At 48.5% G+C, this 26,935-nt stretch overlaps 1 long non-coding RNA gene across 1 annotated transcript; it reads left to right on the forward strand.

Annotated features, from left to right (window-relative positions):
• The first annotated feature begins 12,371 nt into the window (after nucleotides 1-12,371).
• LOC141938833 (uncharacterized) lies at nucleotides 12,372-26,783 on the forward strand. Its single transcript, XR_012627401.1, has 3 exons — nucleotides 12,372-12,424; nucleotides 20,837-20,952; nucleotides 25,931-26,783. It is a non-coding gene; the product is annotated as an uncharacterized LOC141938833 (long non-coding RNA).
• The last annotated feature ends 152 nt before the right edge of the window (nucleotides 26,784-26,935 follow it).

The following is a 26,935-nucleotide window of genomic DNA, read 5'->3' on the forward strand; positions in this document are numbered from 1 at the left end:
ACAGGCGACGACATCCCCCCCCCGCACAAGACAGACGATGACCTCGCCCCCCACCCCAAGACAGACGACGACCTCGCGGCCCCCCCAACGACAAGCGACGAACTCGCCCCCCGCCAAGACTGACGATGACCTCGCCCCCCCCCAAGACAGACGACGACCTCGCGCCCCCCCCCCCCAAGACAGGTGACGATATCGCCCCCCCCCCCCAAGACAGGCGAGGAGCTCCCCCCCCCCCCCAAGACAGACGACCTCGCGCCCCCCCCCAAGACAGGCGACGACTGCGCCCCCCCACCCCCCCCAAGACACGCAACGATTCAGCCCCCCCCCCAAGACAGACGACGACCTCGCCCCCCCCCTCAAGACATGCAATGACATCGCCCCCGCCCACCCCAAAGATAAAAGACATCGGCGCCCTCCCCCACAAGACAGACGACGACATCGCCCCCCCTGCCCCAAGACAGGCAACGACTTCGCCCCCCCCCACCCCAAGACAGGCGACGATTTCAGCCCCCCCCCCGCAGGATAGGCGACGATTTCAGCCCCCCTCCCCCCAAGGACAGACGACGACCTCGACCCCCCCACCCAAGACAGACGACGACATCGCCCCCCCCCCCCCCAAGACAGGCGACGACCTCGGCACCTCCCACCCCCCAAGACAGGCGACGTCGCCCCTCCCCCCCCCCAAGACAGGCGACGACTTCGCCCCCCCCACCCCAAGACAGGCGACGACATCCCCCCCCCGCACAAGACAGACGACGACCTCGCGCCCCCCCCAACGACAAGCGACGACCTCGACCCCCCCCCAAGAGAGGCGACATCGACCCCCCCCCCCAAGACAGAGAACAGCGCCACCCCCCCGCCAAGAAATGCGACGACCTCGCCCACCCCCCCCCGAAGACAGGCGACCTTGACCCCCCTGGAAGAGAGGCGACTTTGCCCCCCCCCCAAAGACAAGCGACGACATCGCCTTCCCCCCCCCAAGACAGGTGACGACATCGCCCCCGCCCCCCCAAAAGACAAACGACATCGGCGCCCCCGCCCAAGACAGACGACGACCTCGCCCCCACCCCCCCCAAGACAGGCGTCGAGCTCGCCCCCCACCCCTCCCCCACCAAGACAGGCGACATCGCCCCCCCCCCCCAAGACAGACGAAGACCTCGACCCCCCCCAAGACAGACGATGACCTCGCCCCCCCCCCCCAGACAGACGACGACATCGGCGCCGCCCCCCCCCCCCCAAGACAGACGACGACCTCGCCCCCCCCCAAGATAGGCGACGACCTCGGACCCCCCCCACACCCAAGACAGGTGACGACCTCGCCCCCCACCCCCCCCACGACAGGCGACGACATCCCCCCCCCGCACAAGACAGACGATGACCTTGCCCCCCACCCCAAGACAGACGACGACCTCGCGGCCCCCCCAACGACAAGCGACGAACTCGCCCCCCGCCAAGACTGACGATGACCTCGCCCCCCCCAAGACAGACGACGACCTCGCGCCCCCCCCCCCCAAGACAGGCGACGACTTCGCCCCCCCACCCCCCCAAGACAGGCGACGATTTCAGCCCCCCCCCCCCACGCCAGGATACACGACGACCTCGCCCCCCCCCCCCCCAAGACAGGCGACGACCGCGACCCCCACCCCCATGACAGATGACGACCTCGACCCCCCACCCAAGACAGACGATGACCTTGCCCCCCCCCCAAGACAGACGACGACCTCGTCCCCCCCCAAGACAGAAGACGACCTCGCCCCCCCCCCCCAAGACAGACGACGACATCGCCCCCCCCAAGACAGGCGACGACTTCAGGCCCCGCCCCCCCCCCCCAGGATACACGACGACCTCGCCCCCCGCCCCCAAGACAGGCGACGACTTCGATCCGCCCCCCCCCCAACAGACGACGACCTCGACGCTCCCACCCAAGACAGGCGACGACCTCGCACCCCCCCCCAAGACAGGTGACGACATCGCCCCCCCCCACGACAGGCGACGACATCGCCCCCCCACCCCCCCCAAGACAGGCGACGATTTCAGCCCCCCCCCCCCACGCCAGGATATACGACGACCTCGCCCCCCCCCGCCCAAGACAGGCGTCGACCTCGCCCCCCCCCCAAGACAGACGACGACATCGACCCCCCCCCCCCCCAAGACAGGTGATGATATCGCCCCCACCCCCCAAGACAGGCGAGGAGCTCGCCCCCCCCCAAGACAGACGACGACCTCGTCCCCCCCCAAGACAGAAGACGACCTCGCCCCCCCCCAAGACATGCAACGACATCGCCCCCGCCCCCCCCAAAGATAAAAGACATCGGCGCCCTCCCCCCCAAGACAGACGACGACATCGCCCCCCCCCCAAGACAGGCGATGACTTTGCCCCCCCCACCCCATGACAGGCGACGATTTCAGGCCCCCCCCGCAGGATAGGCGTCGATTTCAGCACCCCCCCCCCCCCCCACCAGGATAGACGATGACCTCGCCCCCCGCCCCCCAAGACAGGCGATGACATCGATCCGCCCCCACACAACAGACGACGACCTCGAAGACCCCACCCAAGACAGGCGACGACATCGGCGCCCCCACCCCAAGACAGACTACAACATCGCCCGCCCCCCAAGACAGGCGATATCGCCCCCCCCCCACCCCAGACAGACGACGACCTCGCCCCCGCCCCCCAAGTCAGGCAACGACCTCGCCCCCCCACCCCCCCCAAGACAGGCGACCACCTTGCCCCCCCCCCCCCCCCAAGACAGGTGACGACTTCGCCCCCCCCACCCCAAGACAGGCGACGATTTCAGCCCCCCCCCCAATGATAGACGACGACCTCGCCCCCGCCCCCCAAGACAGGCGACGACATCCCCCCCCCGCACAAGACAGACGACGACCTCGCGCCCCCCCCAACGACAAGCGACGAACTCGCCCCCCCCCAAGACAAGCGACGACCTCGACCCCCCCCCAAGAGAGGCGACATCGACCCCCCCCCCCAAGACAGAGGACAGCGCCCCCCCCCCGCCAAGAAATGCGACGACCTCGCCCACCCCCCCCCGAAGACAGGCGACCTTGACCCCCCTGGAAGAGAGGCGACTTTGCCCCCCCCCCAAAGACAAGCGACGACATCGCCTTCCCCCCCCCAAGACAGGTGACGACATCGCCCCCGCCCCCCCAAAAGACAAACGACATCGGCGCCCCCACCCAAGACAGACGACGACCTCGCCCCCACCCCCCCCAAGACAGGCGTCGAGCTCGCCCCCCACCCCCCCCCACCAAGACAGGCGACATCGCCCCCCCCCCCCCCAAGACAGACGAAGACCTCGACCCCCCCCAAGACAGACGATGACCTCGCCCCCCCCCCCCCCCAGACAGACGACGACATCGGCGCCCCCCCCCCCCAAGACAGACGACGACCTCGCCCCCCCCCAAGACAGGCGACGACCTCGCCCCCCACCCCCCCCACGACAGGCGACGACATCCCCCCCCCGCACAAGACAGACGATGACCTCGCCCCCCACCCCAAGACAGACGACGACCTCGCGGCCCCCCCAACAACAAGCGACGAACTCGCCCCCCGCCAAGACTGACGACGACCTCGCCCCCCCCCCCCCCAAGACAGACGACGACCTCGTCCCCCCCCAAGACAGAAGACGACCTCGCCCCCCCCCCCCCCCAAGACAGACGACGACTTCAGGCCCCGCCCCCCCCCCAGGATACACGACGACCTCGCCCCCCGCCCCCAAGACAGGCGACGACTTCGCGCCCCCCCCACAAGACAGGCGACGACTTCGATCCGCCCCCCCACAACAGACGACGACCTCGACGCTCCCACCCAAGACAGGCGACGACCTCGCACCCCCCCCCAAGACAGGTGACGACATCGCCCCCCCACCCCCCCCAAGACAGGCGACGATATCAGCCCCCCCCCCCACGCCAGGATACACGACGACCTCCCCCCCCCCCCCCAAGACAAGCGATGACCTCGGCAACCCCCCCCCCCCCCAAGACAGGCGACATCGCCCCACCCCCAAGACAGACGACTACATCGCCCCACCCCCCCAAGACAGGCGACGACCTCGCCCCCCCACCCCCCCCAAGACAGGCGACGACCTCGCCCCCACCCCAAGACAGACGACGACATCGGCGCCCCCCGCCCCCCGCCAAAGACAGACGACGACATCGCGCCCCCCCCCCCCCAAGACAGGCGACGACTTCGCCCCCCCACCCCCCCCCCAAGACAGGCGACGATTTCAGCCCCCGCCCCCCCAAGGATAGAGGACGACCTCGCCCCCCTCCCCCTAGACAGGCGACGACATCCCCCCCCCCCCCCAAGACAGACGATGACCTCGCCCCCGCCCCAAGACAGACGACGACATCGGCGCCCCCCCCCAAGACAGGCGACGAGCTCGCCCCCCCCAAGACAGACGATGACTTCGATCCGCCCCCCCACGACAGACGACGACCTCGATGCCCCCCCCCAAGACAGGCGACAATGTCGCTCTCCCCCCGCCCACCCCCGAAAGGCGATGACCTCGCCCCCCCCCCAAGACAGGCGACGACCTTGCCCCTCCCCAAAGACAGAATACCACATCGCCCGCCCCCGAAGACAGGCGACCTTGCCCCCCCTCCCCAAGACAGGCGACGACATCGACCCCCCTCCAAGACAGGCGAGGAGCTCGCCCCCCCCCCAAGACAGGCGACGACCTCGCCCCCCCCCTCAAGACATGCAACGACATCGCCCCCCCCCCCCCCAAAGATAAAAGACATCGGCGCCCTCCCCCACAAGACAGACGACGACATCGCCCCCCCCCGCCCCAAGACAGGCAACGACTTCGCCCCCCCCACCCCAAGACAGGCGACGATTTCAGCCCCCCCCCGCAGGATAGGCGACGATTTCAGCCCCCCTCCCCCCAAGGACAGGCGACGAGCTCGCCCCCCCCAAGACAGACGACGACATCGGCGCCCCCCGCCCCCCCTAGACAGACGATGACATCGCCCCCCCACCCCAAGACAGGCGACGACCTCGCGCCGCCCCCCCCCAAGACAGGCGACGAATTCGCCCCCACCCCCCCAAGACAGGCGACGATTTCAGCCCCCCCCACACTCCAGGATACACGACGACCTCGCCCCCCCCCCCCCACCCCCAAGACAAGCGACGACCTCGCCCCCCCCCCCCCAAGACAGGTGACGACCTCGGACACCCCCCCCCAAGACAGGTGACGACCTCGCCCACCCCCCCCAAGACAGGCGATGACCTCTCCCCCCCCCCGCAAAAGACAAACAACATCGGCACACCCCCCCCCCCAACACAGGCGACGACATCGCCCCCCCCCCAAGAGAGGCAACCACATCGCCCCCCCCCCCCCCCCGCAAGACAGGCGACGACCTCGCCCCCCCCCCCCCAGACAGACGATGACTTCGGCTGAGGGCAGAAAGTTATTCTGTGAATGTCTGCACCAGACAAAGGCCACAAGACGGTCACGGAACAAGTGACTTCATGAGAGCGGTACCAAGCAGTGACTTGCTTAGGTACTACAGCACGCAGGTCTGCAGTCACTGTACAAGATGTGTTCAGATACAAGGATTCCTGCAGCTGACAAACCCAGGCAGGAGTCACATGAGTACTTTTACTTGCCATTTTCCAGATTGCTTGTCTCATGCCCACTTAATTTTTGGTTTGCAACAAGGCATTTAGTCTGCTGACATGATTCACACCGTGAACTACCCCATACCCATCCCTCTGTAGAAAGCCAGCTGGTCAGAGCTGGGAGGAGTCAGCAAGGGCACTGCCTTTACTGCCCCTCTGCACAGTCCTTGTGAGATAAGTGCTGTTCCAGCAGGCTACCCTGCTCCACAGCACAGGTTTAGAAAGGGGTGTCCCTGACGTTCCCATGCCTGCCAGGCTGCCTGGGGGCTTATTTTCCTGTAAGCTCCCATTTTACTGCAGCGTCTTCTCCTGGGATAGGCTGTGGTCAGGCCGTTTAATTACAGCTTCCTAAATACACTATAAGGTACAAATAACCTTGAGAAATAGCATGGTCACAGGTCCCTGGAGAAGTTATCCTATTCCAAAGGAAGAAAAAAATATTTCTCACTTAAAAGAAAAAATGTAAAACGCTTACCTCAACGCCATCAAACTTGTCAACTGGTACGTACGCATCTTCAACTGGCTGTAAAGGAACAGATAACTGTGTAAGAAAATGTTTTTTGCTACTTTCATGTTCTTCCTAAACTGTGATAAACTACAGATTTTACACTGCTAAACTACTTAGTATAAACACTGAGTTGCTTCTGAACCAAAACAAATTGTTAGTAAGCTGCAAGCAGTATGGCACTAATACGGTGCTAACACTGGCTTTAAAGAGTTCCTTAGCCAAGAGATTCAGAGGCTGATCCTGCGCTGTAATGAACCAGCGGTGCACAACGAGCCATCAGTGCTGGTAAGGCACTTCCCTTGGCCGTGAGGAAGAAAAGTAAGAGATTTCTGTAGCTATCTTACCACTGGTTAACATCCAGAGAAATTGAAAAAGTTCTGTCCACATCTGACAGCGGGCACTAGTCTTCCTTATTTTGATTTTCTACTGTGCCCGAGGGGCTGTCAGATACCTTATGGGACAGTTTTCAGTGCTGCAGACCCCTTGTCAGAACGGTGCCGCAGCCCACTGAGAGTCTGGTCTCAGGTGACAGTCATTTCAGCAAAGGCTCATTCGCTGTGCACATGAAGTCTGTCCAAATGTCTGCACGAGGAAGACCAGGCTAAGAGGAACACTTCTCAGGAGCTTAGTTTCACACACGAGGTGCACAATAGATGCACCTGGGGGTGATTTTACAAAGCAGTTTTGTACGTTCACAGCGCAGCCCCTACTCACTTGATGTCAAGCTGACAGCGTGCGTCCCTTCCGCAACGTCTGGGGCTGAGTGGCCAGAGAGGAACAGGACCAGGGCAGAATGAACTAGAGGTTCTAAAGCACATCCAGAGGGACACCACGGCAAAGGCGCTGACAGAAGCCTTTCCACATCCCCTTCAACTGCCTTAGCTTTCAGGCTGCCCCTTCCTCTTCCTGCCCCTTACTAGACCTAAGATTAAGGCAAGGCTCCTAGGGACAACCTTGCTTTCTGATACAGCTGACTCATTCTCAAACCACGGGCAGGGGAGAAGTGTACCACAAAGATTCTTATGTAATGTACAGTCACTGCAGAAAGGAACCAAAAGCCTGACTTCTCATGCTGCAGGAAACAGTATTTTAGAAGGTGCTCAGAAACAATTCCTTCTTAAATTTTGCCTTGTAAGACATCCACTACCAATATGAGTCTTTAACATGAATATTCTTTTTGTAAAAGTTGCACAATTATCAAGGAGAGAGCTCAGTCACTCTTAAGATTTTTTATTTCCTCCTGATGTTTTAGTTTTTCAAAGAATGACTGAAAAGTATCTGATCTTTCTACATGTCTAGGAGCAACAGAAACAGCATCTCTGTCAGCACCTGCAAAGAGATTCCATTTCTTCTGTTATTGCTGGAAGTCACTTTCAAACATTAGAACTATCACCAGACAATGAAAGTTCCACCTTTACTGTGTACTCTGAGTCAGTAAGATCCAAATGTAAATATTTTGCCACCAACGTTTGCTACTGCTGAAGGGGGAAGACTCTGTGGGTAGAAGAGTTTACTTTAGAAGATAAGATACACATTGATCTATGTGCAAGTTCAGGCAGCGTACAAGTTTTTTAGAAAGACTACAAGAGCCTCCATAAAAAATGTATTCTCACTCCCTACCGAATTGTTAGTCTAATAGACTGCTACTGTTTTTCTGGAGTGCTTGCAACTCAGAAAAAAAAAAAAAAAAAAAAAAGAGATGAGTAATGTAGCACTCCTTTCATTAATTTACAGAAATTAAGACGCATTATTAGTCTCCCCCACAGCAGACATACATAAATTAACACAATCTAAGAGCTATACAAAGGGCAAATCTAGTGTAATCATTTCTAACTAGATTGGGGGCTGCAGGCTGTTTGGGGCAAGATTAGTGCCACTGACCATCTATCTCACCCCACAATAAGTTGTTTCAGCTTTGTTAACTGCTACAAGTCAACTGAGAGAGCCACTTCACACATCTATTCAGTGCCCCAAAGACTTCAAGATCTTGAACTGAAGTATCTTTTATACCTTATTGCAATGGCAGTTACTACAGCTCTACTCAATACTTAAGAAGTTAAAAGTTGAACTTCATCAATCCTAGTAGTATGGCCTTTGAAAGAAATAAAAAGGCTTCAGCTGTTTTGATAAGAACATATGAAAAAAATCCTTACCTTGCTCTCACCAAGTTCTGAAATCTATTCATTGACTAAATTATTCAGTTTACCAAGAACAACCAGCTTGTAAAGAAAACTCATATTAAGCTTGCCCTAAAAACCCAAGAGGTTAACAAATGTGACAGCCTTGTTATACCTGTGATTCAGTTCTTCCCCATCTTTCAATACCCCAGATGGCTTCATCGCTTCAACCAGCTTCTGAGTATGGATGCAGTCTATAGCCTTAGGAGGAGCCAAGCTAATCGGAGAAGTAATTCCATAATGCCTTTGAGGCTGGTTCTGCAGCTTAGAATTACTGTGGGAGAAAATAAAATACTGAAGACTTCACAGAAGAAAAAAACCCACAACCTTACTGGAAAACATCCTTCAGTTTACAGGTTTCCAAATCAATGTCTGTTCTTTTACCCAGCATTAATATAAATGAGAAAAAAATTGTCCTGCTTATGATTTTTAGATAACTTGACCTAACTTAGAAGTCACAACTACTTTTTCAAAAATATCTGTGGATGTAAGAAAACATCTAAGTTGCTACCAACTTACTTGCATTGCTCTAGACAGTTAGAACCGATCACCAGGAAATGAAAAGGTTTGAAATCCACTAAGGGTGACGCTACACACAGCAGAAGTTTTGGACACATTTCGGTTTCATATCAGTTTTGATTTAAGGATATTCCCATCAGCTTCCTGCTAACATTAAATAAGACCATTTAACGCTGGCTTCTTTTAGTTAAATGTATTTGCTGTGCTTCTGATTCTGGAAGGGCATTGCAGTTGGTTGTAGAGGAAGGACATAGAACAAAGTGATCTGTTAAAGAGCTGATGCAGTAAATCCAGCATTGCCTTGTTTTTGTTTATGGAAGAGAGTATGAATGAAAATATCAACCAATCTGCACCTAATTTTGCTAGGAGAGCCTCATGCACTTAACACAGTGTTCAATTTTTAGAGTTCAGAGGCTTAGCTGTACATACATCTGTTTGGTCTAAACCCAAGAGATGTACATCAGCATATAAAGCAGCAGAAGTTAAGCTTCGTATGCAGAGGGTGCTCAAACCTGGCTTAGCCAGCTCACTGCCCAGTTAGGCTGAGCAGGACACCAGGCACCTGGGTTTGGAGCCCCCGTAACTCCAATTATAGCAAGGCATAATTTGTGCCTGCAACCCTCTGCTTGCCCTGCGTGTTTAGACTTATTTGCAATCAGAAGCAGCACAGGGCTGACATGGCAGGACAACATTAAATTAAAGGCAGCATTCACATTTTCTTTACGCCACAGAACCCTTGCTTTAGAAAGGGAAAAATGGAGAAGAAACCCTACTTTGCATTACCAGCTGAAACCAGGAGAGAGAAAGGAGCGGGACAGGAGGGAAGCACTGTACTTAACGATCAAGGGTCTCTACAGAAACACCAGTAGCAAAAGGGGGAAGACGCATTAAAAGGTCTGTACAACTCATCACGCTTGTCAGACCCTAAGGCTAAAGGGATTAATGATGCCATTATTCAAACTGGCTCTTTTTCTACTTCACAGTCAGCCAGCCTCAAATATTAGATGGGTTAGTCACAGAATCATAGAATGGTTTGGGCTGGAATGGACCTTAAAGATCATCTAGTTCCAACCCCCTGCCATGGGCACGGACACCTTGCACTAGCCCAGGTTGCCCAAAGCCCCGTCCAACCTGGCCTTGAACCCTTCCAGGGAGGGGGCAGCCACAGCTTCTCTGGGCAACCTGTGCCAGTGTCTCACCACCCTCACAGGGAAGAATTTCTTTCTTACATCTAACCTAAATCTGCCCTCTTTCAGTTTAAAACTCTCACCCCTCATCCTATCACTACACTCCCTGATAAAGAGTCACTCACAGGAGCCCCTCCCCTGCTACCCCCCCCCCCCCCCCCCATACAGCTGTGAAGGGTTTTAATATCGATACAAGCTGTTGATTCTTGGTTTGTTGGTCAAAGATCTGCTGGCATAAGAAACATTTCAAAGCAATCTCCTGCTTTGGCTTCGATGAAGAATTATGCTTCAACCATACAAATGAACTAAGAGGAATGGGCAACACAACCCATTTTCTGTGCAAACCTTAGCAAAGCCCAACTCTGACCCCATCTGCATATTTTTACAGTGGAATCGTCCTGACTCTTCCACCCAAAGAAAGTGACTATAGAAGTTAATGCTGACTTGCAGAAAAAAGAACTTTACAACTTTGGGGTTGTAAAGCAGGTATGTTTATTCAGCGCTGGGCGCATGGGGGATCGCTCCTCCACAAGCATGCGCGCCTTTCTGTAGTTATTCCCTTGCTTTTATGGTACAAAGTATTGTATATTCATAAGACGCCTATACATATTCATAGCCTATCACCGCCTCCCCTTGCTTCTCATGGTAATTAGGTCTCCTCCCCTTGCGCCTGCGCATTGAGCTCCTCAAGTCCTGGGCAGTGGTCGTAAATTCCTGGGCGGGGGTCGTATAGATGAAGTATCTCCTCTTCCTCGCTGGTGAACTTTTCACCCAGTCGTTCTGCGCAGCCTCAGTCATTCCCTGTTCCCTGGCCAAACTGCCAGGCCAGTTTGCACCGGAATCCGGGGTAATCTTGCTGCTGACCCACACATCTTCAAGGCTTCTGCCCGGACCAGGAGATAGTAGCCTAGCAACACTATCAGCACCTGGTATGTCTCTGCACGTAGCCCTCCCTGCCTCTGCACGAGTCCCTCTGTCTTGTGCCGTCTAACTACAATTTGTTTGCATTCCCTGTCTCAATGCAGCAGGATAGAGAAACACTGGGATTGACCCAGGCATCATGAAAACAAGGAACCTGGAACAGAATTCACCAAGGAGACAGGAACTGCTAGACAGCAGCTAGACTGCTACTGAAAAAACATTTCAAGGTCCACAATAAGTACGAACTAGCACTTCACACTCAGTCACCAGCTCTCCCCTGAACGACTCCAGGGCAGTGATAAACAAGCACACGGAATCAAATGCCGCCTGAGCTACAAACTAAAGATTGCCCATCGGTGTCACCGCACGGGCAGAGCAGGTACTGGGGAAGAACATTTGTGTGACTGCCCATCGATTTACTGCCGCAGGGTCAGGATACACCGGCTGGAAGGGGGAAAGGATGTGAACTTCACTTTGCTTAGACAGCCCAGCAAAACTGGCCCAGCAGTTCAGCCACTTTTAGAAGTCTTTCAGCATCTATTTCCAACTGCCAATCTTCACTTCTCAGGAAAAAAACTGGGGGTTTTGAGAGAGACCTTACAAAATTATCCCTCGCACAGTAACCTGATCAGGAACATTCAGAGAAAGCCACATTTCCCCCTCCCCCCATTTAAGCTGGATACCCACCCTCATCCCAGGGTAGAGCCTCAGCCGGCGGCAGCCTGCAGCCAGCCAGGCCGCTGGGAGGGTGCCGGGACACCCCAGCACAGAGCCCAGCACAGAGCCGCCCCCAGAACCACCCCAAAACCAGGGGCTGCGACCCCCGGGGCTGAGCCCCAGAGCCTCCAGCCGCGCCCGCTCCCTGCCTGCCCCTGGCAGAGGCCGGGCAGTTCTGGAGAGGAGCTTTCCCCGGCGGGGGGCGGGTTCCCCCCAGGGCCAGCTCGGGAGCTGTGGGAAACGCTCCTCGGGCGGCCGCTGCCCCGCCGGGCCCTCGGCGCGGGGAGCCCGGCGCTGAGGGAGCCCTTGCAGCGGGGCCGGGCCGAGCTGCCCGTGGGCAGGGCCCGCCAAAGGTGGCCCCACCGGCAGCCCTGTCCCTGCTCCAGCCGGGGGACGTTCCCGGGCACAGGGCGAGGAGAAGAGCCCATCACCCTCCTGTCAGCTCGTTCTCACCCAGGTAGTGCTGAGGAGCCGGCCAAGTGTCGCTTGACTAATGGTGGGACTGGGTGATCTTCAAGGTTTTTTCCAACCTGGACGATTCTGTGACTTCAGCTGGTACTGGGAGCCCTTCGCACACGCGGTTAATGGCGGCAGATGGATTCGAGCACTCACCACAGCTCACTGCCATGTGGATTTTGGGCCAACAGAGTCTATCACAAGCCAGGTCCTAAAGCTACCGAAAGACCCTGAGGCTACTCTGCACCGTGGCGTTTAGATGGCAGTGCCCCGCTAACATCCCAGATGCAGAAAGTTTAAGGTAAAACCATAATGCTTTTGTAAAGTTGAATACATCTTTGGAAAAAAGCTTGCTTCCCAACTGTCTTGATGTCTTGTAATATCAGAGCCTTTCTCTGAGATTAGCACGTACATCATTTCTGTACTTTTCTGGGTTGTCTGTCTGTATTGCCTTTGTTGAAGGAAAATAGATTTTTCTCTTGCAAGATACTTTGAAGGAACACAAACTGAACTTTTGTCCTGAAGCTTCAACAAACTCAGAAAACCAACGTTTGCTGTTCAGACACAAAGGTACTTTTAGCAGGACAGTCTTATCTAACCTAATCAAATACCTTCATACTATGGAAGTTTAAAAGTGACTTTATTTATTTGTTGAATATGCGTGACAGTACTTGTGCTAACATTTCAAAGTCTGAAAATCAGATGCTTCTCTAGGAGGTTGTGGTGGTAAAGCCAAAAAAGAAGAAAAAAAGTTTTCAAGCAGATTTGTTGAGAGTTTTTTTTAAACCTCTGGTCATGCTCTTGTTATTTGCAGAAGTTCATGTGGCTTTTAACACTTTATGATCCTCACAGCACTGCTGTGATCCTAGAATCAGGAAAACTGTTGTTTGTATGCTGCTTCTGTGCTTTTCTCTCAGGTTGATAACCATCTATTTGATGTGAGGAAAATACCGGCCTTTATTTTTTTCCAAGTTTAGATGGCTAATTAGCCAATTTTTTAAAAAATCTGTTTCTGCTGCATGCTTTGGTATTGCAAGGCTAGCTGTATTTGCCTACAGATGGGATGAAAGTTTTTTCATGAAGAGGTGATACCTTTCTTTAAATCACCTACAACTTTCAGGAGAAAACAGCTCTTCAAGCAGGAAGGTTTTCCTCAGGTGCAATTCTAATGTTAAATGGAAATGAAGAGTAATCAAGCTTATCTTGATTGCTTCAATCACCTAAACTATTGAAAAGGGTGGGGGTGCCTGAGAAACAAGGGCTGTTACTGATGGTTGAAGCGAGATGGTCAGGTCGTGAGTTCTTATAGTGACTAGAGCTCAAATAGAAAAAAAAGAGTATTTTTTGTCTGGAGAAGAGACAGTTCTGAAGTGCTATGAGAGCAGTAGTTCAGCAGAAACACTGTTGAACTTTTGCTCGAGTTTATGAATTCTAGTTTCCGATATTATTGTTATAAATGCAGAGGCAGAGCTGCAAATATCTTTTATAAATTTATTTGCAATAAGAACAAGTAAAAAAAAGTGTGGCACGCCGGGGGGCAGGGGGGGCTTTCTGCTCCCCACCGACGAGCACCAGGTAGTGCTGCGTCACTCCCTTTCATAGTCCCATCTTCACATGCGCAGCAGGGTCCCTTAAACTTTCCCGGGCTTTCTGGTGTTGCTGGGGCTCCTGGCAGGGATTCCTCCAATCAGCAGAGCCCCCTAAACTTTCCCGGGCTTTCTGATGTTGCTGGGGATCCTGGCAGGGGTTCCTCCAATCATTTTTCACCTGCGCAGTCCGGTGTTGCTGGGGTCTTCTGACGGGGGTCCTGCCAGTAATTTTCCACCTGCTTAACAACAGTCACTGAGGAAAAAAAACCTCCAAACCCCTTTTAACCATAAAGCCATGATAAATCTCCTTTAACTTATGTACATGGCAAACACCAACAAAGTCACCATATTTTTAACACGAATCACCACCATATTCTTCACATTACCTTCTTTATTTGAGAGTGTTTCTTGAAGGAGAGAACTGAGAAGACAGATTGGGATGGCCACTCTGTGAGTAATATGTTTTCCTAGAAAACAAGGTTCTTTTGGTTTTTGCTAGCTATTTACATAAAATTCTTTCTAAGATGTGACTTGCATTTCACCTACATCATTTCCATAGTATTATGTGTAGCAGTGATTAAAGCCGATTATGTTTCAGAATGTGTAGAATGTGAGAAGAGTTTGTTTCAAGGTAATGCTTTCCTTTGCTGTGTGTATTCTGTTAACTTTAAAACAGTTCTGTGTAGTGCCTGGGTTATAGAAAAGCCCAATAACCAATTAAATATTGTTAGTTGGGGCTCTTTTTTTGATGTGCATATGTGTTATCCGGATAGCATATTGAAAAAGTGAAATCTGTGTTCTTAGAGTCATATGGGGGGGGGGGGTGTTTTGGGTTTGTTTGCTTAGCTTTATAAATTGCTGGTATGTTCTAAAGGAATAAATATTCTCTGTAATATAAATGAGGTGATACCTGAGTACTTCTAGTCTGTTAGAGGGTATCACTGATTTTATGGAGATGGGCTTTATAAATACATAGGCTGTGTGTTTTCTTGTGTTATAGTCTGTGCATCTTGTATTTTAATCTTGTCTGTAGAGTTAATGGTAGGGTGATGTGTTTTAGAAAACACTTCTGGGAGAGCTTGTGTTTGATAAACTTACAAAATTCAACAGTCTGAATGCTTATTCTTGGCTAAAAAGTTGTTTTTGTACTCGCTGTAGGCTTTGCTGTCATTTTTTACCCCTTTTCAGCTGCTGCCCCTGTATTCCACAGGGGATATTTGCTTGTAAATGCCTGTCCCTTTTCAGTAGAAGGTGACAATCTTGTCTTATTTTTCACCCCTTACAAACTCTTCTTGTCTATTCAAAGTGGGCTAACTTTCTGCTCAGTGCACAATTCCTGTAAGTTGTTTACGCTAATCTTTTAAATTTCTTTGCTGTGTCAAGTTTTGGCTCGATAAGTCAGTTCAAGTGTCTGATCATGTAGCTGTGGTCAGAAATACTGACCCAAGGGAAGAAGAAAGAACATGTTGTGAGGAGAGAAGAGGATGAGATGGTTTCTTTCAATATCCCCGAGGTAAATCCTGTACCTTATACAGATCAGATCCTTCTCGCTTACTTAAACTGTATTTTCATAGAGTAGTTCTGTGACAATTAAACCGGTCTAACCCAGGCTGAGGTGACTTTCTCCTTTCGCTCAGAGTCTGTGCTGAATTGGTGTTGAGCTAGATGGGTTTCCTGACTGTTGGAATATGTGCAGGCTCCTGAACACTGCTGGGGGTGCAGGGGAGAAGCAGAGCCGCAGCTGTGGAGGGGAGAGGTGGGATGACAGACAGCAGTCTGGATTTAGACTGGTTTACAATGTACCCAAGAACTTGCATCCTTTTCCAGTATATCAGTTGGTTTAAGAAAGTTTACAATCTGTCTACAGTTTCTCTGCTTTTATTCTCCTTCTGCATTGTGAAATGTGTACAGCTGGGTGTGCATGTCTGCCTGTCAGAGTTGTACACAGGCATACCCGTAACCGCGTAGATGAATGCGGATTCTAGTGAAGTACTTCGAGTTTCTATATTGGCGAGATAGCTTGGAGGTTTTCTGATGGGGAGAATACAACTATCAGCTTTATAGGATCAGCTCTTATCCATAGAGGGATGCACATTAATATTACCACAGTTAAATATTTTCATGATCTGTGTCACAGGCTGAACTCTGTATCTTAGGGGTATGGGGAAGATTATACGTTCAGATCTGGGCTTTAACACCTGTCCCATCTGTCGGCTGACCTTCTGGCACTGTTGGTTGTCTGTCTGTGTTTGTTTGAGAGAGTTCTTTTACTAAGTGGGGTGTCTCTGAGGGGCTGATATTTATGAGGAAGTGTGTTGCTGGAGTCATACAACAATGCTAACAATAAGCAATGTGCCTATGTGAATGGAAAAAGTGTGATATTTTAGTCTGTCGTTTTCTTACCGTGTAGCTTTTTCTCAGATGAATTATGTCTTGCAAGCTATTAAAAACTTCATCCAGAAGGATTTTTATTGTATTTTATTTGGCAAAGTGCTTCATGACTCTTGTTAGAATGTTAGAATATTAAAATGTAATGATTAAAGGAGAGTGAAACTTTAAACAGATTTTTGAAGGCAGTTTTGAGGAACTTTTTGTATATGCATGAAAAGTTATGTACCAACTATTGTACCTGAACCTTTCTGCATCAACATACAAAATCTACTGAAAGGTGAAACTGCTACAGAGAAAATATAGGTGTGATACTCAAATATTATCCCCAGAACAGAGAAAAACTTATCAAAATTATTTTCATCAAACTTTGGAATTTTCTTACAAATGTGGAGGATCTTATCTGTGTAATGTACACTATTTCACTAGAGAGAGATTTTTGTCAGCAATAAGTTGTATATATGCATGTAGGCCCTGAAGAATATCAGCTAACAATAACATGAAATTCAATACTGGAAAGCTGCATTTTGTAGTAAATGTTCTCAAGATTTACTGATACATCGCATTATGTGGGCAGGTATATGGTAAGAGATAACAGTGACCAGTAGAAGGTGGGGCTGCTGAAGACAGATTTCAGATGGATGGATTTAAACAAATAGTGGTTGAAGGGTTTTTTTAGTTGGTTGTTTGTGGTTTTGTGTTTTTCCTTTATCTCTGAATCTCATCGATTTACTTAAGGGACATAATTCTATAGAATGTTGGTATTTGTAACCTAACAAGCTACTCTGAAATGTGAATGCATAAACCATTCATATTTTCAGTTGGTCCAGACTGTTGCTGCTGAAGCACTAAGCTTGCCTTGGTGGGCATGACTCTGGCACTGTGGTGTTGATCTGTGTCTTTCTCGGCTGGCTCGCTGCTGATGGCTCTTAGCTCCTGGTGCTGCCAGTTGTAGTGGGCTCCTGGCTTCCCTGCAATCACCTGGTAGGATTTCAACTGGCCACTGTCCGTTGAGCCAGCAAAACAGTACCTCTGCTCTGCTGCTTTCCCAGGGAAGTCTTGAATGTTTGTGCCCCTTAATGGGAAATGAGTCACAGCTCATCACCAGGACACTGCCACCAAAAGACTAGAGATAAACTTGCACTGGCTTGTAGGGCAGGTGCGGTATCATCAGGAGGTGGACAGGTTTCACCTCAAATTGAAGCAAAGGTTAATTATGGTGTTACCAGCTTCTGAAACAGGTCAGTTAATGGGAACTAACTGCAGGCTTGCTGAAGCAGCACTAATGTGGCTGCTCTCAATGAAGTGTGTCTCTGATCAGCTCATTTTCTCTCAGCAGGCTGAAAAATAGCCCCAGTATGAGTGCTTAGTCTACAGTCATGTTGATTTTGCTTTAGGTTTGTCTTTAGCTGTTGGAGATTAATGAATCAAAATGGTGTTTGAATTTACAACCAGTCCTCATCACTTGGCAGTGTTATTTCTAGCTGTTCTCTGCTTGGCTTACCTGAGCCCATCAGCTGAAGGACTCTGCTATTCTGCCATGTGGGAGTGGGGTGCAGCCTTCAATGTCTAGGAACTAGTGAGGTGATAGCAGAGGGTGTTGAAACCTTTTTTACTTTTCCAACTGTGTAAGTACTGTGCCGTGTATTTGTTGCAACCATGTCCAAATCCACCAGTGGCCTTTCCTCTTCACCCATTTTTGCCCATACCACAATCTTCCCTGACCCCAGAAGAGGAGCCTCCTTTGATTCCACCAGCAGCCATCAGACACAGCGACAGTATGTTGGGGATAGTCACTGATGTGGAAGTGCAGACAGGACCTTAGATGCTTGATAGCGAAGCACAAGCAAAGGGTCTGCTTAGCAAGGTCTGTGTGTGCTGGTGTTTGGATAAGCAGCTGGCGTATGGATCGCAGGTTTCTTCAAGGGGAAAGCTAAGGTGGTGAGTTTGAGTGTCCCTCTGAAGTGTTGATCTCCTATAGACAGCCTAGATATTTTGGTTCTGTAAAGATTTGATTTGAACTCTGGTCCCTCTAGAGGTATTACACACATAATATTCTTTGCACAGCAGTTTACCATTAAGGTGTTTCCTTTTGGGGAAGAAAGTTGAGTGGAAAGTGCACTTGTTCTAGAGAAACAATCTTAAATTAAAAGAACAGTGATCTCTGCTAGCTAACACCTGAAGAAGGAAAAAACCTTTTGTGGTAGGTGTTGGTTCAGAAGTCTCTTGGGTCAGAAATAGTTGCCAGGAAGGTATTACCCAAATTCAGTGGGATATGCCTCCTGTAGTTCTTTTTTTTTTTTTTTTCTTTACAATACTACCTTCATTTTATAGGTAATATTTATTTTATAGGAAGTGCTGAAGAGGTGTAACTTGTTGATGTTTAAAAAGGGTTTTCTCTGACCTGAATGGAAGCTTCTACAGATGAATGTGTTGTATCTTTGTTATGAATAGCTTTAAACAGAGAGCATAAACACTTTTCTCTTGATAGAGAAAGAGAATTAACCTGTTTAATCTTTGCATTGTTCTTAAGTTTTATTTTGGGTGGGGGTGGGGACCCAACTCCTTGCACAGTTGATGTTGTGTAGCACTGTTATTTGTTCTAGTTCCATTATGGCTCGAACATGGCTGTGAGACTGGTTTTGGGCATTAAAGCCTGATCCTAATACCTTCAATGCACTATCTCTTATCATGCTGAGGAGTCTTTGCCATTAATTCATTCATTTCTTGCAGAGATCGCATCTAGTTCTATTGCTTGCAGGGAAACTCGAAAGAGAGGAATGGATACTGATAATTGCTGAAACACCTCAATTCTGTGTGAGAGCTGGGAGAAATGTTCATATCCATTGGCTTTGTAGTAAGACCTTGCTGAAGTTTTTTCTCGCCTTTTTACACAATAGCATGATGTTCAGCTTCATGCGGAAACTTAACATCCATCAGAAAATAGTCAATTTGAATTGTAAACTTGAGCCCATGGCAGGGAACCCTCAGCTGGCCAGCTTCATCTAGCTGGTCTCCTGTGCTTGAGGAGGCAGAGGCTCACCCCTTTAGCTGGCAGGGCTCTAGGGAGGGTGTGTAGGTGTGCTTGTTTTTAACCCGTTCTTGATAGGGCCCATTGTTTGAAGGGAAACAAAAAATAAATAATTCTGCTCTAACATAAAACACAAGTAAATTACACTGATCCTTTTAATAATTGCTCCTTTGATGGCAGCATGGCTAGGCAGTGCATCCAGACATGGATAACAGCTGTCTGGGTGGAGCTGTGCTCTTGTGGAGACCCGCTGTCTCCGGGAGCTGAGCAAGGACAAGGCTGTTTGTTCTGCTGCTGTTTGTTCACAGTCGCTATTTTCCCATAGTCTGTGTGTTCCCATAGTCCTTACACTGAAATGGGGAGAGAAAAATTGAAAGCTAAAGAAACTCTCCTGATGTTCTCTCTATGCTTGCTTCCATTCTGGGCTTCCCTTCTGATATTTGTATATTTGTGCTGTTCTTCCTGGGTAATTATGAAGGGGCAACTCACAGGGGATACATGAACTCTGTTACAGAATGGAGAAGGGGATGAGAGCTTTGAAAGATACAGCGTGACATAAACACTGTTTTGTCTTTTCCACTGTATTTATATCTTCAAATTTAGAGGAAAAAAATACTTAAAATTAACTAAAGCCTACCACCATATTCTGAAGCAAAAATGTAATTTAGAGTAGTTGGAAAGGAGCTGTAAAAGAAGAGTACAGTCATAGCTAGATCTCATCTTCTTTTAGAGAGCTTTGTGATTTTTGGCACCTGTACTCAGCCTGGTGCATTGTTCATGGGGCTTCTTTGTTGTAGTTGATAAAGTAGACTATAAATAATTGTTCTTTTCTGTTTGAACAGTTGCCCAGTCAGGGAATTGGCATGTGCAAGGTAAGCAAGGAAGTAATGCTGACTTTATCATAACAACCTGAAAAAGAAAAGATGAAGCATAGGAGAATGACAAGTAATGGGCTGAGAAGTTTGGAAAAGATGAGGAGCGTTACAGAACAAAGTTATTACAATTCTGTAGTTTATGTGAGTATCCTTTAGGATTTCTCGCATATCAGTGTTTGTACATGTGATTATGCATAGTCAGTCATTTTTGCCTTGATGACTGGCAAACAAATGTATGGGACAGAATCAACATCCCATACAAATATGAAAGTGCTTCCAATGACATTAAAATTGTTCTAACACACCTATTACGTATTCTCTCAGCTACAGGTAAAACTTGAGTGAGAGAATAGAAAGCAAGAGCGAGAGAGGAACAAAAATGAACAGTGGAAAAGATGAGCGTGGTGTTCATGCAACTGCTTGTAAATAAGGCAGTTCAGGGGCTGCCTGCAGGAATATATGGCCTGGGATGGGTGTTCCAGGGTGTGGGGAAACACTGACAGGTTTTGAGCGGCTGAATACAGGGTTTATTCTCAGGTACATCGTCTACTAAAATACAAACGGTTTCCAGGTGGTATAAATGTAATTTACTCTTTTTTTTTTTCTTTATGTTTTCTTTATGCTGTGAGAAAAGAAGAAAATGGCAATTGTGCAAATAAGCCCACAGTCTGTGGGAGCTCACAATTCTTACTGTATATCTAGCAGTCACATTTATGTCTTTATTGTACTTTCACCTACCAGGTTCTTCTTAGATAATGTATATTTAGTCTTTTTCTATTAATAAATTTCATTTTAGTCTGAAAGATCTTTCTTTTGCTTGCTGTCTGCAGCAATGTAATGAAAGGGAGGTGCTCAGAGGGAAGATGGCTGTGAAGATTTGACATGTGTACTGTGTTACTGTCTTCTGAGATGATTGAAAATTGGTGCAGTAGGAATTTGTTGCCAGGTAAGTTTTCCATCTTTGAAGCACACTCTTTTCCCTGAGGAGCTCTTGTTTAATCAATGATAACTAGATATGGTAACCCCTTTCTGGGATGGCTCAGTCTACTCTTCAAAGAGAAGTTTCTAGGCGGTGTTCTTTGCTATTTTGTGCAGGAATATTTAATTATTTCAGGTATTTAGGAAATAATACTACTTTCTGCAAGGTTGCTTTTAATTATGCTCTCATCTGCCAAACTTCAGGAATATTTAATCCTAGTGTGAAACCAGGGACAAGCGTGAGCCCAAAAAGTCATTCTTTAATGCTTAGTGTTACATGATTTGCTGTATCACCTGAGCAAATGACCAGCACTTAAAGAGATGAAAGAGTTACACAGCTAAAATCATGCACATCTTGAGAAATAAAAGAAGTCTGGTCATTTCAACATGGCTGTGAAAATAGTGTGCCATTTTAAGATAACTGAGATAACAGAAAACTGGGTGGGGAAAAAAAAAATGTTCAGTTACAACTGTTGGGGGGAAGTGGAGGGAAGAATGGTGGTCTTCGTGTGCCTGTAAATTTGCCAGGTAGCCCCAGAAGTGCAAGTATGCTTTTTGTTAAACTCCTGGTTCCTTCCCTTGATGGATGACCAGCAGGTTCTTAATGTTTCTGGGGACTGTTGCGTAAAGTATATGGATGATGACACTGAATGCGCTCTACAGTCTGGGTAAATACAATTTGTTGCAATGATCCTAGAAAGCAGTGGGTATTGTTGAGCAGAACTTTTTGTTCATGAATCATCATCATCAGCTTGAGTTAGGTTTTGGTGGTTGGTATACTGTAACTGTCACTTCAGTGTGATGCTGCTGAAATGCAGATTCTTGTATAAACTTGAGGCTTATGCAGGGCTTTCTAGCGGGCATGAGATCTTTCTACATGTGCCATACTGTATGAAGTGGACTCTGCTGTGTCGCTCTACGTTCTCTAACCTTTCTTTTGCATGTGTCCTCCTGGCTATGGTATTTCAAGGTCACCTGCCTGAGGAGCATAGTAAGAGAAGAGCTCAGTTCTGAAGCTCAGGGCTGTGATTTTCTAGCAGCAAAACTACAGTGATCTTGCTGCTGTGAGAATTGTCCTCGATGCGGCATCCACGTGTGCAGCAGTATCTATGAATTGTCTGCTTTTGCTTTAGGGTTTCTTTCACTGCTCATAATTTCTTGAGGCAAAAAACCAGGAAGTAAAATTAATTTTTTGAAACATAAATAATGTGATTAGGCATTTAGATGTTTCTGTGGTGTGTGATCTGTACCCCTAGTTAGTCAAGCCTGCAGGAAGAACCTACTGGCCAAATACTTGGTTCATAACTGTGCTGTGCAAATCTTGTTATCATGTAATGGTCTGAGGTAGAACGTCGCTTCTGAGTGAAGGTTCCTCAGAAAGGCTGGGTCTAAAGTGATAACGTAGACACAGATCTGGAACTGTTACTCTGCAGCATAGTAGTTGTACTCTCAGGTGCCTCAAATACTACATTCAACAGTAGCATGTTTCTATCATTATTTTCACCTGTAAGAAAAACAGAATGGGAAAAGCAAAGGCAGTTAAAATGATCTAAAATATTTCCAGACTGGAAAGGTAAAATGAGACTCCCTGCCTGGGAACACCTCTTTTCAAAGACTGTTTCCCTGAGGAGAAGGTGTGGTGAGGGCTCTGCAGTTCAGGAGGGAACAGAAATGCCTTTTGGAAACCGTGTAGGATGATGGAGAAGTAGGGTTGTGTCATCACTGTGTTTTAAGAGACAAAAAATAGCTATTTAGCGATTTTGAATAGAAGTTGTTGTTCCTCTCCCCTGAGTTGGCCATGAGGAAGCATAACAAGCCTACTGCACCCTTTTTTCTTAATTTAAAGCCATTGCAGAGCACTGCAGAGAGGCTTTGGCTCTGGAGAGCTGGAATAAAGCACATGCTAGCGAAGGTTTGCTCTAGGGCCTTGTTCAAGCCCGTTCCTGTGACTGCCCTGACCCCTAGTGACTGCAGAAACAGTTAAATAATTAACAGATTCAATTGTTTTAAAAAAATATATATCTTTACATAACGTCTTGCTTTACAAGGGAGCTTTTATCAGCAAGTGTCTTCATTAGGAGGAAATTGTCAACATCCTTCTATTTTAAGCAATCTCTAAGTTCCCAGAGAAGTTTTGCTCAGTTTTTATTTTACAACCAATTTCTTTCTCATTTGAGTGTTGACTTGAGATGGATTTTGCTACCTTAATTAGTAAATAGCTTCATTAAAATATCAGTGCTGCTAAGATGTTGGGAGTTGATGGTTTAAATTTAGCCATATAAATTTGTTCAGGAATGCTGGATCTCAGGCTGGAAGCTTTGCAAACTTTTAATACAATACAGGTGGTACCACTGTTAATCTGTTCAAGATCTGATATGATGCACCTACAGGAGATGTCTGATGATCTTGAGAAGTACCATCTGGAAAAACATTAGTATGTTTTAACAGGTGTAAGGTGAAAGCAACAAATCCTTTCTTTCCCTTGGGCCTTTCAATTCAGCAGCAGACGATGTATGTGCACACGTAATACCAAGGCAAGTTCAGCTCTCCTTCAGTAGCCCTCTGCCTTGGATCTTTGGCTCGTTATCTCAGGACTTATTTTCAAGTAGTGTTAGTTTCAACCAGTGTGGGGGATTTGTCATGCAGGGAGTATGTGAAAACACAGAAATACAGTCTTTAGGGCCCCGCTGCATGAATGTAGAATATCCTCAATTTTCTTTGACTCCCCTTTGGGGCCCTAATGACAGAGACAACCAGACAGAAGATGACTAAGAAACATAGTAGGGGATGCACCCATGATCTATAAAGCACACGTATGTTTTTAATATTTTTATGGATCTTAGTGCTGTTGAGGCTGTGAAAAGGAAATGTTAGATAAGGATTTGATTACACAAAGCACCGATCCCTGTGTGTTCCTCTGATTTCAGTCAAGAGCAGTTCACACCTCACAGGAACTGCTAATATCTCATTGACCCATGTATTTATTGTACAGTGATGAGGTATTTCTTACTAACTATGACTTTCTGGACTGAGCAATTGATGACTCAAGAGAACAGGATTTGTAATTTCTCTGCAGGAAGCTCCAGTGAAGAGGGAGGAGATAATGTACTGAGGTTGTGGTTCCACAACAATCCAGGACCAGCCAAGTGTTGCCCCCATGGCCGTGTCCTTCTCCTCCTGCTTTTGTCTGTCTTTCCCTTGAGCTGGGCCTCTCACTCAGCCCGATCCTGTGCTGGGCATATCGGCATGTCAAGATGCTAGAATATTATTTTCTTTCAGCTTTGGCTTGTTGGGGTGGCTTTTTGGGGTGGGGAGGTGGGTGAAATTGCATCGGGAGGTGCTAGTTCTTTATGATCCCAGTTTGGAAAGGCACTCGGATTGTGTAAAGCATCTCTTCAGGTGCTGGTTTTCTGAGATCGCATTTAAAAGGAAAGGAGGACAGTGTAGATAATCCTACAACCATTCAGATGCTGGGAGCCCCAAGTTGTGCAGCACTGAATGGGCCTGCGACTATGGCCCAAGCACACCCTGCACCTCCTGTCCATGGAAAAGTCACCCCGTTTTGGTCATTGGAGCTCTTACAGGACTTTCCCAAAGAAGCCAACTCTATTCCTCATTTCCACTGTCAGACAAAAAGGACGTTCACCTGAGAACCTGTCGCTGCGCTCTTAGGTAGCGGCTAGGCCAGGCCTTATCTAACTGGACACAGTATCCCTCTGAGTACGATTTTAAATTGTCTCAGGCAGACAACGTAGACCGTGTTGCCGCAAGGCATCGGGTACTACAATTTGAAACTGCGATGTCTAGTTAGAGGGGAGGCGAGACGCTTAGTCCTTGATTTCAAAAAGGTGTTTCTTGTCTGTTTTTTTACATTTTCTAACTCTCAGCTAAACCAGATACTTTAGATTTTTCTATTCTTCTCTCAGTTAAGGAAAGTGAGGCCTAACTTCATGCATGTTTACAATCACTATAGCCTCTATAAATTTCACAGAATCCCAGAATCGTTCAGGTTGAAAAAACCCCTTGGGATCATCGAGTCCAACCCTCAGCCTACTCTGCAAAGTTCTCCCCTACACCACATCCCGCAACATCGCATCCAAACGACCCTTAAACACATCCAGGGATGGTGACTCCACCACCTCCCTGGGCAGCCTATTCCACCGTCTGACCACTCTTTCTGTGAAAAATTTTGTCCTAATGTCCAGTCTGAACCTCCCCTGTTGCACTTGAAAGCCATTCCCTCTTGTTCTATCGCTAATGACCTGTGAGAAGAGACCAGCACCAACCTCTCTACAAGACGTAGTTGTAGAGAGTGATGAGGTGTCCCCTTAGCCTTCTCCTCCTCGGACTAAAGAGTCCCCATTCAAATGATTAAAAATTAGGTTTCCAAATAGAAAAAAAATTACATCATGACCACCTGAGGTTTATGCAAGATACTCTCCATAAAGTAGGGTAGAGAGCTGTATGACTGTATTTCTCCTAGAACGATAGAATCATTTCAGCTCGAAGGCACCCTGAAAGGTGTCTGATCCATCCCCGTGTTCTAGACAGTCACAATGAAGAAAAAGCTCCAAGGAAGAAAAACACTTTTACATTCACAGTTACAGGTGCCACCCAGATAAGTGCTGGATCCCAGAGCTACAGAAAGAAGTTTGAAGGGCTCTCCTCGCAAACCGATGATGTTCTGAGAATGACCAAAGGTCAGGTAAATGCGAAAAGGGGAAAATGCCTGAGACAAAGATAGAAATCACGTCTAGGTAACAGCTGGGTGTGAGGTTGGTTTCTTCAGAAGGCAATATGAAAGTATCCTTCTTCTCAGTCTTCCTCTCACTTTGATCTTGGTCTTTACCCAATCTTTGATACTGGAAAAAGGAAGTTAAGAAAGATGAAACAGAAACCGAATGAGATATTAACTTGGAGCGAGGGTTATGTTTGTGTTTTCACAGATGCCAGCTCTCGCTGGGTTCCTGCTCGGTGTTTGGCCTGTGTTGGAACCTGTCTCAGGGTGAAGGATGGGTGGTCTCACAACCAAACGCCACCGGAAGCCCTGAAAATCCGTTCTCTACGTGCTTGGTAGAAATACCTGTGGATACATGGCCGAATCCACTGCAGTTTTGGCTTAGCAAACAAACTAATGCTACTTCTTTAGCTTTAAGTGGTCTTTTAACTGATGCCGATAGTGTTAGACATGCTATGTTACAAAATAGAGCTGCCATTGATTTTTGCTTTTAGCACAAGGGCATGGATGTGAAGATCTTGAAGGAATGCCTTATCTGAATGGTTTGACTCCCTGGGAATTACAGGATGGTTAAAAGAATTGTTAAAAGGAGGAATCATTGTAATTATTGTGATTATTGTGTTTGCTATTATTTTGCCATGCTAAATTACCTGTATTGGACAATCGTTGCAAAAAGGCTTACAAGGAGTTTAGATTGCTTAAAAACAAAAAGAGGGATATGTGGGGATTCTAAAGGAGTCCCTGCGAGAAAATGGACCTGTGAGCAATCCTGCATATGAGCAAGACTGGTAAAGCCTCAGCGTCGGCAAGGACATAACCCAGAAAGAATGAAGAAGAACACAGGAAGTTAAACAACTTCAGGGTGTGGGTTTGGGCAGAGAAGGAAGTTTGTACAATGTCAATGTGGCAGTTTTCATCCAATCAGAAGAAAGAGCTTAAGGAGCTTGTGCAAAGATAACTGTCCAGTCAGAAAGAATTATACCATGTGATTATATCATGTGATTCTCACTAGCATTATAAAAGGCTTGCTTCACCGCAATAAAATTGACATTGCTTAATCATGTTGATTGTCGGCATGTCCGTATCTCCCACACCTGTGTCATTGTAGTCTTTAGTCTTTCACAGTGTTTTGTCTCCATTACTCACTGAGGTGTTATCGCCCATATATCATCCACCGTTCTGGCATTCTCACATGGCAGGCCACACCTGGGCA

Source organism: Strix uralensis, unplaced genomic scaffold (genome assembly GCF_047716275.1).
Source record: "Strix uralensis isolate ZFMK-TIS-50842 unplaced genomic scaffold, bStrUra1 scaffold_336, whole genome shotgun sequence".
NCBI classification, from domain to species: Eukaryota; Metazoa; Chordata; class Aves; order Strigiformes; family Strigidae; genus Strix; species Strix uralensis.